Source organism: Calliopsis andreniformis, unplaced genomic scaffold, assembly GCF_051401765.1.
Source record: "Calliopsis andreniformis isolate RMS-2024a unplaced genomic scaffold, iyCalAndr_principal scaffold0017, whole genome shotgun sequence".
Taxonomy (NCBI): Eukaryota; Metazoa; Arthropoda; class Insecta; order Hymenoptera; family Andrenidae; genus Calliopsis; species Calliopsis andreniformis.
Window position 1 is genome coordinate 1,175,256 of NW_027480429.1, and position 12,765 is coordinate 1,188,020.

The following is a 12,765-nucleotide window of genomic DNA, read 5'->3' on the forward strand; positions in this document are numbered from 1 at the left end:
GCAACGCCCTAGGGTGAAGCTTAGGTTGCCCGGAAAGTAGAAATGACGTTAACTTTCATAGTGGTTGCAATTATTCGTTTTATGCGATGGAAAAACAGTTGTATTTATATTGTATTTTATGCTTGTGGCGTTCACTTCTTAGGTCCGAACTATTCGATCTGGTGGAACAACGCCCTAGGGTGAAGCGTAGGTTGCCCGGAAAGTAGAAATGACCATAACTTTCACACTGGTAGCAATTATTCGTTTTATACAATGGAAAAACTGTTCTATTTATTTTGTATTTAATGCTTCGGGCGTTGGCTTCTAAGGCCCTAACTGTTTGATCTGGTGGAGCAACGCCCTAGAGTGAAGCCTAGGTTGGCCGGAACGTAGAAGTGACCATAACTTTCACACTGGTTGCTATTATTCGTTTTATACGATGGAAAAACTGTTATATTTATTTTGTATTTTATGCCTCGGGCGTTGACTTCTAAGGTCCTGACTGTTTGATCTGGTGGAGCAACGCCCTGGAGTGAAGCCGAGGTTGCCCGGAACGTAGAAATGACCAGTACTTTCACACTGTTTGCAATTATTCATTGTATACGATGGAAAAGCAGTTGTATTTGTATTGCATTTTATTCTTCTGGCGTTGACTTTTAAGGCCGTAGCTATTAGATGTGGTGGAGCAACGCCCTAGAGTGGGTCCTGGGTTGCCCGGTACGTAGAAATGTCCATTGCTTTCACACTGTTTGCAAATATACATTATATACGATGGAAAACCTGTTGTATTTATGTTGCATTTTATGCTCCTGGCGTTGACTTCTTAGGCCCTAACTATTTGATCTGGTGGAGCAACGCCCTAAAGTGAAGCCTAGGTTGTCCGGAACGTAGAAGTGACCATAACTTCCACACTAGTTGCTATCATTCGTTTTATATGATGGAAAAACTGTGTATTTATATTGTATTTTATGCTTCTGCCGTTCACTTCTTACGCCCTAACTATTCGATCTGGTGGAACAACGCCCTAGGGTGAAGCCTAGGTTGCCCGGAACGTAGAAATGACCATAACTTTTACACTGGTAGCTATTATTCGTTTTATACGATGGAAAAACTGTTCTATTTATTTTGCATTTTATGCTTCGGGCGGTGACTTCTAAGGCCCTAACTGATTGATCTGGCGGAGCGACGCCCTAGTGTCATGCCTAGGTTTCCCGGAACGTAGAAAAGACCATAACTTTTACACTGGTAGCAATTATTCGTTTTATACAATGGAAAAACCGTTCTATTTATTTTGTATTTTATGCTTCGGGCGTTGAGTTCTAAGGCCCTAACTGTTTGATCTGGTGGAGCAGTGCCCTAGATTGAAGCCTAGGTTGTGCGGAACGTAGAAATGACCATAACTTTCACACTGGTTGCTATTATTCGTTTTATACGATGGAAAAGCTGTTGTATTTATATCGTATTTTATGCTCCTGGCGTTGACTTCTAAGGCCTCAACTATATGATCTGGTGGAGCAACGCCCTAGAGTGGAGCCTAGGTTGCCCGGTACGTAGAAATGACCATTACTTTCACACTGTTTGCAAATATACATTATATACGATGGAAAGTCTGTTGTATTTATGTTGTATTTTATGCTTCTGGCGTTGACTTCTTAGGCCCTATCTATTTGATCTGGTGGAGCGCCGCCCTAGAGTGAAGCCTAGGTTGCCCGGAACGTAGAAATGACCATAAATTTCACACTGGTAGCAATTATTCGTTTTATACGATGGAATAACTGTTTTATTTATTTTGTATTTTATGCTTAGGGCGTTGACTTCTAAGGCCCTAACTGTTTGATGTGGTGGAGCAACGCCCTAGAGTGAAGCCTAGGTTGCCCGGAACGTAGAAATGACCATAACTTTCACACTGGTTGCTATTATTCGTTATATACGGCGGAAAAACTGTTATATTTATATTGTATTTTATGCTTCTGTCGTTGACTTCTTAGGCCCTAACTATTGGATCTGGTGGAACAACGCCCTAGAGTGAAGCCTAGGTTGCCTGGAACGTAGAAATGACCATCACTTTCACACGGGTTGCAATTATTCCTGTTATAGGATGGAAATACTGTTGTATTTTTATTGAATTTTATGCTTCACGCGTTGACTTCTGAGGCCGTAGCTATTCGAGGTGGTGGATGAACGCCATAGAGTGAAGCCTAGGTTGCCCGGAACGTAGAAATGTCCATATCTTTCACACTGTTTGCAATTATTCATTTTATACGATGGCAATGCTGTTGTATTTATATTGTATTTTATGCTTCTGGCGTTGACTTCTTAGGCCCTAACTATTCGATCTGGTGGAGCAATGCCTCAGAGTTAAGTCTATGATGCCCGAAACGCCGAAATGATCATTACTTTCACGCTTGTTGCAATAATTCCTGTTATACCATGAAAAGACTGTTGTATTTTTATTGTATTTTCTGATTCAGGCGTAGGCTTCTAAGGCCGTACCAATTCGATATGGTGGAGCACCGCCCTAGAGTGAAGCCTAGGTTGCTCGGAACGTAGAAATGACCACTTCTTTCACACTGTTTGCACTTACTCATTTAATATGATGGTAAAGCTGTTGTATTTATATCGTATTTTATGCTTCGGGCGTTGACTTCTTAGGCACTAACATTTCGATCTGGTGGAGCAACGCCCTACAGTGAAGTCTATGTTGCCCGGAACGTAGATATGACCATAATCTTCACACAGGTTGCAATTATTCGTTTTATACGGTGTAAAGGCTGTTGTGTTTATTTTGTATTTTATTCTTCTGGTGTTGACTTCTTAGGCCCTAACTATTCGATCTGGTGGAACAACGCCGTAGAGTGAAGCCTAGGTTGCCCGGAACGCAGAAATGACCATTACTTTCACACTGGTTGCAATTACTCATTTTATACGATGGAAAAACTGTTGGACTTATATTGTATTTTATTCTTATGGCATTGAATTCTAAGTCCCTAGCTATTCGATCTGGTGGAGCAACGCCCTACAGTGAAACCTAGGTTACCCGGAACGTAGCAATGACCAGTACTTTCACACTGGTTGCAGTTATTCCTGTTATACGATGGAAAAACTGTTGCACCTTTATTGTATTTTATGCTTCTGGCGTTGACATCTAAGGCCCTAACTATTCGATCTGGTGGAACAACACCCTAGAGTGAAGCCTAGGTTGCCTGGAACGTAGAAATGACCATCACTTTCACACGGGTTGCAGTTATTCCTGTTATAGGATGGAAAGACTGTTGTATTTTTATTGAATTTTATGCTTCACGCGTTGACTTCTGAGGCCGTAGCTATTCGATGTGGTGCATGAACGCCATAGAGTGAAGCCTAGGTTGCCCGGAACGCAGAAATGTCCATATCTTTCACACTGTTTGCAATTATTCATTTTATACGATGGCAATGCTGTTGTATTTATATTGTATTTTATGCTTCTGGCGTTGACTTCTTAGGCCCTAACTATTCGATCTGGTGGAGCAATGCCTCAGAGTTAAGTCTAGGATGCCCTAAACGCCGAAATGATCATTACTTTCACGCTTGCTGCAATTATTCCTGTTATACCATGAAAAGACTGTTGTATTTTTATTGTATTTTGTGCCTCAGGCGTAGGCTTCTAAGGCCGTAGCTATTCGATATGGTGGAGCACCGTCCTAGAGTGAACCCTAGGTTGCTCGGAACGTAGAAATGACCACTTCTTTCACACTGGTTGCAATTATTCATTTAATATGATGGAAAACTGCTCCATTTATATCGTATTTTATGCTTCTGGCGTTGCCTTCTAACGACCTAACTATTCGATCTGGTGGAGCAACGCCCTAGAGTGAAGCCTAGGTTGCTCGGAATGTAGAAATGACCATAACTTTCACACTGGTTGCAATTATTCGGTTTATACGATGGAAAAACTGTTGCATCTTTATCGTATTTTATGCTTCTGGCGTTGACTTCTTAGGCCGTAACTATACGATCTGGTGGAGCAACGCCCTGGAGTGAAACCTAGGTTGCCCGGAACGTAGTAATGACCACTACTATCACACTGGTTGCAAATTATTCCTGCTATACGATGGAAAAACTGTTGCACCTTTATTGTATTTTATGCTTCTGGCGTTGACATCTAAGGCCCTAACTGTTTCATCTGGTGGAGCAACGCCCTAGAGTGAAGCCTAGGTTGCCCGGAACGTAGAAATGCCCATAACTTTCACACTGGTTGGTATTATTCGTTTTAAACGATGGAAAAACTGTTATATTTATATTGTATTTTATGCTTCTGGCGTTGACTTCTTAGGCCCAAACTATTCGATCTGGTGGAACAACACCCTAGAGCGAAGCCTAGGTTGCCTGGAACGTAGAAATGACCATCACTTTTACACGGGTTGCAATTATTCCTGTTATAGGATGGAAAGACTGTTGTATTTTTATTGTATTTTATGCTTCACGCGTTGACTTCTGAGGCCGTACCTATTCGATGTGGTGGATGAACGCCACAGAGTGAAGCCTAGGTTGCTCGGAACGTAGAAATGTCCATATCTTTCACACTGTTTGCAATTATTCATTTTATACGATGGTAATGCTGTTGTATTTATATTGTATTTTATGCTTCTGGCGTTGACTTCTTAGGCCCTAACTATTCGATCTGGTGGAGCAATGCCTCAGAGTTAAGTCTAGGATGCCCGAAACGCCGAAATGATCATTACTTTCACGCTTGTTGCAATTATTCCTGTTATACCATGAAAAGACTGTTGTATTTTTATTGTATTTTGTGCCTCAGGCGTAGGCTTCTAAGGCCGTAGCTATTCGATATGTTGGAGCACCATCCTAGAGTGAACCCTAGGTTGCTCGGAACGTAGAAATGACCACTTCTTTCACACTGTTTGCAATTATTCATTTAATATGGTGGAAAAGCTGTTCTATTTATATCGTATTTTATGCTTCTGGCGTTGACTTCTAAGGACCTAACTATTCGATCTGGTGGAGCAACGCCCTAGAGTGAAGCCTAGGTTGCTCGGAATGTAGAAATGACCATAACTTTCACACTGGTTGCAATTATTCGATTTATACGATGGAAAAACTGTTGCATCTTTATCGTATTTTATGCTTCTGGCGTTGACTTCTTATGCCGTAACTATACGATCTGGAGGAGCAACGCCCTGGAGTGAAGCCTAGGTTGCCCGGAACGTAGAAATGACCACTACTATCACACTGGTTGCAAATTATTCCTGCTATACAATGGAAAAACTGTTGTATTTTTATTTCATTTTATGCTATGGGCATTGACTTCTAAGGCCCTAACTATTCAATCTGTTGGAGCAACGACCTAGGGTGAAGCCTAGGTTGCCCGGAACGTAGAAATGACCATAACTTTCACACAGGTTGCAATTATTCGTTTTATACGATGGAAAAGCAGTAGTATTTATATCGTATTTTATGCTTCTGGCGTTGACTTCTTAGGCACTAACATTTCGATCTGGTGGAGCAACGCCCTACAGTCAAGTCTATGTTGCCCGGAACGTAGATATGACCATAATCTTCACACAGGTTGCAATTATTCGTTTTATACGGTGTAAAGGCTGTTGTGTTTATTTTGTATTTTATTCTTCTAGTGTTGACTTCTTAGGCCCTAACTATTCGATCTGGTGGAACAACGCCGTAGAGTGAAGCCTAGGTTGCCCGGAACGCAGAAATGACCATTACTTTCACACTGGTTGCAATTACTCATTTTATACGATGGAAAAACTGTTGGACTTATATTGTATTTTATTCTTATGGCATTGAATTCTAAGTCCCTAGCTATTCGATCTGGTGGAGCAACGCCCTACAGTGAAACCTAGGTTACCCGGAACGTAGCAATGACCAGTACTTTCACACTGGTTGCAGTTATTCCTGTTATACGATGGAAAAACTGTTGCACCTTTATTGTATTTTATGCTTCTGGCGTTGACATCTAAGGCCCTAACTATTCGATCTAGTGGAACAACACCCTAGAGTGAAGCCTAGGTTGCCTGGAACGTAGAAATGACCATCACTTTCACACGGGTTGCAGTTATTCCTGTTATAGGATGGAAAGACTGTTGTATTTTTATTGAATTTTATGCTTCACGCGTTGACTTCTGAGGCCGTAGCTATTCGATGTGGTGCATGAACGCCATAGAGTGAAGCCTAGGTTGCCCGGAACGCAGAAATGTCCATATCTTTCACACTGTTTGCAATTATTCATTTTATACGATGGCAATGCTGTTGTATTTATATTGTATTTTATGCTTCTGGCGTTGACTTCTTAGGCCCTAACTATTCGATCTGGTGGAGCAATGCCTCAGAGTTAAGTCTAGGATGCCCTAAACGCCGAAATGATCATTACTTTCACGCTTGCTGCAATTATTCCTGTTATACCATGAAAAGACTGTTGTATTTTTATTGTATTTTGTGCCTCAGGCGTAGGCTTCTAAGGCCGTAGCTATTCGATATGGTGGAGCACCGTCCTAGAGTGAACCCTAGGTTGCTCGGAACGTAGAAATGACCACTTCCTTCACACTGGTTGCAATTATTCATTTAATATGATGGAAAACTGCTCCATTTATATCGTATTTTATGCTTCTGGCGTTGCCTTCTAACGACCTAACTATTCGATCTGGTGGAGCAACGCCCTAGAGTGAAGCCTAGGTTGCCCGGAACGTAGAAATGTCCATATCTTTCACACTGTTTGCAATTATTCATTTTATACGATGGCAATGCTGTTGTATTTATATTGTATTTTATGCTTCTGGCGTTGACTTCTTAGGCCCTAACTACTCGATCTGGTGGCGCAATGCCTCAGAGTTAAGTCTAGGATGCCCGAAACGCCGAAATGATCATTACTTTCACGCTTGTTGCAATTATTCCTGTTATACCATGAAAAGACTGTTGTATTTTTATTGTATTTTGTGCCTCAGGCGTAGGCTTCTAAGGCCGTAGCTATTCGATATGGTGGAGCACCGTCCTAGAGTGAACCCTAGGTTGCTCGGAACGTAGAAATGACCACTTCTTTCACACTGGTTGCAATTATTCATTTAATATGATGGAAAACTGCTCCATTTATATCGTATTTTATGCTTCTGGCGTTGCCTTCTAACGACCTAACTATTCGATCTGGTGGAGCAACGCCCTAGAGTGAAGCCTAGGTTGCTCGGAATGTAGAAATGACCATAACTTTCACACTGGTTGCAATTATTCGGTTTATACGATGGAAAAACTGTTGCATCTTTATCGTATTTTATGCTTCTGGCGTTGACTTCTTAGGCCGTAACTATACGATCTGGTGGAGCAACGCCCTGGAGTGAAACCTAGGTTGCCCGGAACGTAGTAATGACCACTACTATCACACTGGTTGCAAATTATTCCTGCTATACGATGGAAAAACTGTTGCACCTTTATTGTATTTTATGCTTCTGGCGTTGACATCTAAGGCCCTAACTGTTTCATCTGGTGGAGCAACGCCCTAGAGTGAAGCCTAGGTTGCCCGGAACGTAGAAATGCCCATAACTTTCACACTGGTTGGTATTATTCGTTTTAAACGATGGAAAAACTGTTATATTTATATTGTATTTTATGCTTCTGGCGTTGACTTCTTAGGCCCAAACTATTCGATCTGGTGGAACAACACCCTAGAGTGAAGCCTAGGTTGCCTGGAACGTAGAAATGACCATCACTTTTACACGGGTTGCAATTATTCCTGTTATAGGATGGAAAGACTGTTGTATTTTTATTGTATTTTATGCTTCACGCGTTGACTTCTGAGGCCGTACCTATTCGATGTGGTGGATGAACGCCACAGAGTGAAGCCTAGGTTGCTCGGAACGTAGAAATGTCCATATCTTTCACACTGTTTGCAATTATTCATTTTATACGATGGTAATGCTGTTGTATTTATATTGTATTTTATGCTTCTGGCGTTGACTTCTTAGGCCCTAACTATTCGATCTGGTGGAGCAATGCCTCAGAGTTAAGTCTAGGATGCCCGAAACGCCGAAATGATCATTACTTTCACGCTTGTTGCAATTATTCCTGTTATACCATGAAAAGACTGTTGTATTTTTATTGTATTTTGTGCCTCAGGCGTAGGCTTCTAAGGCCGTAGCTATTCGATATGTTGGAGCACCATCCTAGAGTGAACCCTAGGTTGCTCGGAACGTAGAAATGACCACTTCTTTCACACTGTTTGCAATTATTCATTTAATATGGTGGAAAAGCTGTTCTATTTATATCGTATTTTATGCTTCTGGCGTTGACTTCTAAGGACCTAACTATTCGATCTGGTGGAGCAACGCCCTAGAGTGAAGCCTAGGTTGCTCGGAATGTAGAAATGACCATAACTTTCACACTGGTTGCAATTATTCGATTTATACGATGGAAAAACTGTTGCATCTTTATCGTATTTTATGCTTCTGGCGTTGACTTCTTATGCCGTAACTATACGATCTGGAGGAGCAACGCCCTGGAGTGAAGCCTAGGTTGCCCGGAACGTAGAAATGACCACTACTATCACACTGGTTGCAAATTATTCCTGCTATACAATGGAAAAACTGTTGTATTTTTATTTCATTTTATGCTTCGGGCATTGACTTCTAAGGCCCTAACTATTCAATCTGTTGGAGCAACGACCTAGGGTGAAGCCTAGGTTGCCCGGAACGTAGAAATGACCATCACTTTCAAACTGGTTACAATTATTCGTCTTATACGATGGAAAAGCTGTTGTATTTATATAGTATTTTATGCTTCTGGCGTTGACTTCTTAGGCCCTAACTATTCCATCTGGTGGAACAACGCCATAGGGTGAAGCCTAGGTTGCCCGGAAGGTAGAAATAACCATAACTTTCACACTGGTGGCAATTATTCGTTTTATACAATGGAAAAACCGTTCTATTTATTTTGTATTTTATGCTTCGGGCGTTGACTTCTAAGTCCCTAACTGTTTGATCTGGTGGAGCAACGCCCTAGATTGAAGCCTAGGTTGCCCGGAACGTAGAAATGACCATAACTTTCACACTGGTTGCTATTATTCGTTTTATACGATGGAATAGCTGTTGTATTTATATCGTATTTTATGTTTCTGGCGTTGACTTCTAAGGCCTCAACTGTTCGATCTGGTGGAGCAGCGCCCTAGAGCGAAGCCTAGGTTGCCCGGAACGTAGAAATGACCATTACTTTCACACTGTTTGCAATTATTCATTTTATACGATGGAAAAGCTGTTGTATTTATATTGCATTTTATTCTTCTGGCGTTGACTTTTAAGGCCGTATCTATTGGATGTGGTGGAGCAACGCCCTAGAGTGTCTCATAGGTAGCCCGGAACCTAGAAATGACCATTACTTTCACAATGTTTGCAAATATTCATTTTATACGATGGAAAAACTGTTGTACTTATATTGTATTTTATTCTTCTGGCGTTGAATTCTAAGTCCCTAGCTTTTCGATCTCGTGGAGCAACGCCCTAGAGTGAAACCTAGGTTACCCGGAACGTAGAAATGACCAGTACTTTCACACTGGTTGCAGTTATTCCTGTTATACAATGGAAAAACTGTTGCACCTTTATTGTATTTTATGCTTCTGGCGTTGACATCTAGGGCCCTAACTGTTTGGTCTGGTGGAGCAACGCCCTAGAGTGAAGCCTAGGTTGCCCGGAACGTAGAAATGACCATTACTTTCACACTGTTTGCAATTATTCCTTTTATACGATGGAAAAGCTTTTGTATTTATATCGTATTTTATGCTTCTGGCGTTGACTTCTAGGGCCCTAACTATTCGATCAGATGGTGCAACGCCCTAGAGTGAAACCTAGGTTACCAGGAACGTAGAAATGTCCATAGCTTTCATACTGGTTGCAATTATTCGTTTTATATGATGGAAAAACTGTTGTATTTATATTGTATTTTATGCTTCCGGCGTTGACTTCTAAGGCCCTAACTATTCAATCTGTTGGAGCAACGCCCTAGGGTGAAGCCTAGGCTGCCCGGAACGTAGAAATGACGTTAACTTTCATACTGGTTGTAATTACTCGTTTTATACGATTGAAAAGCTGTTGTATTTATATTGTATTTTATGCTTCTGTCGTTGACTTCTTATGCCCTAACTATTCCATCTGGTGGAACAACGCCGTAGAGTGAAGCCTAGGTTGCTCGGAATGTAGAAATGACCATAACTTTCACACTGGATGCAATTATTCGTTTTATACGATGGAAAAACTGTTGCATCTTTATCGTATTTTATGCTTCTGGCGTTGACTTCTCAGGCCGTAACTATACGATCTGGTGGAGCAACGCCCTGGAGTGAAGCCTAGGTTGCCCGGAACGTAGAAATGACCACTACTATCACACTGGTTGCAAATTATTCCTGCTATACGATGGAAAAACTGTTGTATTTTTATTGCATTTTATGCTTCGGGCATTGACTTCTAAGGCCCTAACTATTCAATCTGTTGGAGCAACGCCCTAGGGTGAAGCCTAGGTTGCCCGGCACGTAGAAATGATCATAACTTTCACACAGGTTGCAATTATTCGTTTTATACGATGGAAAAGCTGTAGCATTTATATCGTATTTTATGCTTCTGGCGTTGACTTCTTAGGCCCTAACTATTCAATCTGTTGGAGCAACGCCCTAGAGTGAAGCCTAGGTTGCTCGGTACGTAGAAATGACCATCACTTTCAAACTGGTTACAATTATTCGTCTTATACGATGGAAAAGCTGTTGTATTTATATCGTATTTTATGCTTCTGGCGTTGACTTCTTAGGCCCGAACTATTCCATCAGGTGGAACAACGCCATAGGGTGAAGCCTAGGTTGCCCGGAAGGTAGAAATGACCATAACTTTCACACTGGAGGCAATTATTCGTTTTATACAATGGAAAAACCGTTCTATTTATTTTGTATTTTATGCTTCGGGCGTTGGCTTCTAAGGCCCTAACTGTTTGATCTGGTGGAGCAACGCCCTAGATTGAAGCCTAGGTTGCCCGGAACGTAGAAATGACCATAACTTTCACACTGGTTGCTATTATTCGTTTTATACGATGGAAAAGCTGTTGTATTTATATCGTATTTTATGCCTCTGGCGTTGACTTTTAAGGCCTCAACTGTTCGATCTGGTGGAGCAACGCCCTACAGCGAAGCCTATGTTGCCCGGAACGTAGAAATGACCATTACTTTCACACTGTTTGCAATTATTCATTTTATACGATGGAAAAGCTGTTGTATTTATATTGCATTTTATTCTTCTGGCGTTGACTTTTAAGGCCGTATCTATTGGATGTGGTGGAGCAACGCCCTAGAGTGTCTCATAGGTTGCCCGGAACGTAGAAATGACCATTACTTTCACAATGTTTGCAAATATTCATTTTATACGATGGAAAAACTGTTGTACTTATATTGTATTTTATGCTTCGGGCGTTGACTTCTAAGGCCCTAGCTGTTTGATCTGGTGGAGCAACGCCCTAGAGTGAAGCCTAGGTTGCCCGGAACGTAGAATTGGCCATAACTTTCACTCTGGTTGCTATTATTCGTTCTATACGATGGAAAAACTGTTATATTTATATTGTATCTTATGCTTATGTCGTTAACTTCTTAGGCCCTAACAATTCGATCTGGTGGAACAACGACCTAGAGTGAGGCCTAGGTAGCCCGGAACGTAGAAATGACCATCACTTCCATACTGGTAGCAATTAATCCTTTTATACGATGGAAAAACTGTTGTATTTTTATTGCATTTTATGCTTCCGGCGTTGACTTCTAAGGCCCTGACTATTCAATCTGTTGGAGCAACGCCCTAGGGTGAAGCCTAGGTTGCCCGGAACGTAGAAATGACGTTAACTTTCATACTGGTTGTAATTACACGTTTTATACGATTGAAAAGCTGTTGTATTTATATTGTATTTTATGCTTCTGTCGTTGACTTCTTATGACCTAACTATTCCATCTGGTGGAACAACGCCCAATGGTGAAGCCTAGGTTGCCCGGAACGTAGAAATGACCAAAACTTTCACACCGGTAGCAATTATTCGTTTTATACGATGAAAAAACTGTTCTATTTATTTTGTATTTTATGCTTCGGGCGTTGACTTCTAAGGCCCTAACTATTCATTCTGTTGAAGCAACGCCCTAGGGTGAAGCCTAGGTTTCCCGGAGCGTAGAAATGAACATAACTTTCACACTGGTAGCAATTATTCGTTTTATACAATGGAAAAACTGTTCTATTTATTTTGTATTTTATGCTTCGGGCCTTGACTTCTAAGGCCCTAACTATTCAATCTGTTGGAGCAACGCCCTAGGGTGAAGCCTAGGCTGCCCGGAACGTAGAAATGATGTTAACTTTCATACTGGTTGTAATTACTCGTTTTATACGATTGAAAAGCTGTTGTATTTATATTGTATTTTATGCTTCTGTCGTTGACTTCTTATGCCCTAACAATTCCATCTGGTGGAACAACGCCCTAGAGTGAAGCCTAGGTTGCTCGGAATGTAGAAATGACCATAACTTTCACACTGGATGCAATTATTCGTTTTATACGATGGAAAAACTGTTGCATCTTTATCGTATTTTATGCTTCTGGCGTTGACTTCTTAGGCCGTAACTATACGATCTGGTGGAGCAACGCCCTGGAGTGAAGCCTAGGTTGCCCGGAACGTAGAAATGACCACTACTATCACACTGGTTGCAAATTATTCCTGCTATACGATGGAAAAACTGTTGTATTTTTATTGCATTTTATGCTTCGGGCATTGACTTCTAAGGCCCT